Source organism: Sander lucioperca, chromosome 22, assembly GCF_008315115.2.
Source record: "Sander lucioperca isolate FBNREF2018 chromosome 22, SLUC_FBN_1.2, whole genome shotgun sequence".
Classification (NCBI taxonomy): Eukaryota; Metazoa; Chordata; class Actinopteri; order Perciformes; family Percidae; genus Sander; species Sander lucioperca.
Window position 1 is genome coordinate 9,814,750 of NC_050194.1, and position 3,538 is coordinate 9,818,287.

Here is a 3,538-nt window from a genome sequence, read left to right on the forward strand (position 1 = left end):
CAGGAAATAGGTGTTCGTGTCCTGAAGAAGTTAAGGAGAAAACACAAGACTTTCACCAGGAAACAGGTGTTCATGTCCTGAAGAAGTTGAGAAAACACAAGACTTTCACCCAGGAAACAGGTGTTCGTGTCCTGAAGAAGTTAAGGAGAAAACACAAGACTTTCACCAGGAAACAGGTGTTCGTGTCCTGAAGAAGTTAAGGAGAAAACACAAGACTTTCACCAGGAAACAGGTGTTCGTGTCCTGAAGAAGTTAAGGAGAAAACACAAGACTTTCACCAGGAAACAGGTGTTCGTGTCCTGAAGAAGTTAAGGAGAAAACACAATACTTTCACCCAGGAAACAGGTGTTCGTGTCCTGAAGAAGTTAAGGAGACAACACAAGACTTTCACCCAGGAAACAGGTGTTCGTGTCCTGAAGAAGTTAAGGAGAAAACACAAGACTTTCACCAGGAAACAGGTGTTCGTGTCCTGAAGACGTTAAGGAGAAAACACAAGACTTTCACCAGGAAACAGGTGTTCGTGTCCTGAAGACGTTAAGGAGAAAACACAAGACTTTCACCCAGGAAACAGGTGTTCATGTCCCTGAAGAAGTTAAGGAGAAAACACAAGACTTTCACCAGGAAACAGGTGATCATGTCCTGAAGAAGTTAAGGAGAAAACACAAGACTTTCACCAGGAAACAGGTGTTCGTGTCCTGAAGAAGTTAAGGAGAAAACACAAGACTTTCACCAGGAAACAGGTGTTCGTGTCCTGAAGAAGTTAAGGAGAAAACACAAGACTTTCACCAGGAAACAGGTGTTCGTGTCCTGAAGAAGTTAAAGAGAAAACACAAGACTTTCACCAGGAAACAGGTGTTCATGTCCTGGAAGAACTACTTAAAAGGATTGTTGCTTTCATGATGTCACCTTTTCTCGACTAAATTTAACTGTAGAGACCGCTAAACTTGACTGTCATGTGACCGGCTGGCATTTGCTTATTTTCGTAGGATATCATACGAACGCCTTCATGTTGCAACACATTCTCAAACGCCATCACTCCATCCACTGTAGTCTCTCATGGCCAGCTCTGTCTCCACAGCGCTGTGGAAGAAGGTCTGGCTACAACACAGATGCATTCTGGGATAGTAGCAAAAAAAACGCTCTGGGTTGTTTGCATTTCTTTAACCATCGTGTTGTCTTCCCGTTGACCTGCAACTTTGTGTTTTTCTGGGTCGAAATTTCAACATTTTGTCGTTCTTTTTCAACACTTTTCTCGACGTTTTTGTCGATTTTATTCAAATTTTTTTGTCACTTTTTTGGCGTTTTTTTTATTATGTTTTTGTCAATTTTTCCAATGTTTGTTTATTCAATTTTTCTTTTACAATTTTTTGTCACCTTTGGCGTTTTTTTTTGTTTTTTTTAGTCACTTTTTCCTTATCTATTCTATCTATTTAGTGTAGATAACGCAAAAAGTCAGAGCACTGAAAGTACCAGGATGACCCCCTAAAAACGGTCAAAAAGTTCAGTGTGGAACGATGGACCCTACGCGCACTAAACGGGCGCCATCTGGACTACAAAGCGGAAAGGGGAGGGACCAGGGACGTCGACTGGCAGCTGATTGGACGAACGCATCACGTGGGTCTGGTTTCTCCCGGATTTCACAACCGAGCATAATGGCGTCTCGTACGAAAATAGTTCACCGAAACGTGTTTCTGAAAACATTTTAAGAGAGAAATAGGCCGTGCAGTTGCTGAATCTGTCTTGATTTCAGATCAACAAAGGTCAGTTTTAAAGATTTTCGTCAGATTTTGAGAGATGGCGAGCCGAGCCGACCGCTCGTCATTTCCGGTAAGTGTTTTAACGTAAGTGGTACTTTTGGGACGCTACTAACCATCCAAAGTGGGCACTACGGCAGGAAGTGGTCAGTGGACATTAGCAGTGTACTGACGGAAGTATGAGGAATGAGACACAGACTAGGTCGGTGGTGGAAAGTAACTAAAGACATTGAAACAAATTCTTTGATACATTTTGAATTTGCTTCACAGGTTATTTACACTGCTATGTTTACCTGACAGCTATAATTACTTAAAATATGATGCCTTTTGACTGTACACATTCGGTCTTCTTTTTACTTTTACCGACCATAAAGTACTTTAATTGATCTTAACTCTCCTGTTGTTCTCGGGTCAAATCTGACCCATTTTCAAAAGTTTTTATATCAGAAATTTGGGTTTCTTTCAACCAAATTGTCCAAAAAAATAACGTGGATGGTTCCATACAACACTCTTCACATGGTAGATAAATGATCAGTTCACTACTTTCATTGGATTTGGGTGTTTTATTCAATTTAATAGCATTTGAAGAAAAAACAATTGATAAAAGAACTTTGAAAAAAGTGACAAAAAAGTGACAAAAATGTCAAAAAAGTGACAAAAAAATGTCAAAAATGTCAAAAAAGTGACAAAAATGTCAAAAAAGTGACAAAAAAATGTCAAAAATGTGACAAAAATGTCAAAAAAGTGACAAAAAAATGTCAAAAATGTGACAAAAATGTCAAAAAAGTGACAAAAATGTCAAAAAAGTGACAAAAAAATGTCAAAAATGTGACAAAAATGTCAAAAAAGTGACAAAAATGTGACAAAAATGTCAAAAAAGTGACATAAAAGTGACAAAAATATAAAATAAGTAACAAAAAAGTGACAAATAAAAAAACAGCTTTAAAAGTTTGGGAAAAAACCCACAAAAACTTCAAAAGGCTCAGAAAAAGTCGACAAATGTTGAAAAAAGTGACAGAAACATCAGTGGGAAAGCCACAAAAGTGTCGAAAAAGACGACCAAAACGTTGATAAAAGGTTTTTCATTTAAAATTTTGACTCAGAAAAGCCAAAAGGTTGCAGCTCGACGAGAAGACACGAAGAGGGTTAATACGTTTTCCTCCTCCTTCTAGATAGTTTCTTTCATTTAGGCTTTAAAACACAAAGCAGACCAGTTCTGCACCAAAAACATATGTATACAAGCATAAAACACATAAATATACATCCAAAAACACGTAAATATACATCCAAAAACATGTAAATATACATCCAAAAACACGTAAATATACATCCAGTACATAAACGAGTGGAAATATAAGAACAGAAACAAGTTGAACCATAAATTAAAACAGAAAAAAGAAATGTATGTTTATGTTCGGTTACTAAAGCCCATTATTACTACTAACCTGCTAACCACTAATACTACTGCCCCTAATCTTCATCATCATCATCATCTTCATCATCATCATCATCATCATCATCTTCATCATCATCTTCATCATCATCATCATCATCATCACGTGTGCATGCTTGTGCTTAAACTGAGTGTTTTAGTGGGATGGGAGGGAGTTTTCTCTCTATCATGAGAGAAAGAGAGAGAGAGACAGACAGACAGACAGAGGGAGACAGAGAAAGGGAGAGAGAGGGAGAGAGACAGACAGACAGAGAGAGAGAGAGAGACAGAGAGAGGGAGAGAGAGAGAGACAGGGAGAGAGAGAGAGACAGAGAGACAGAGAGAGGGAGAG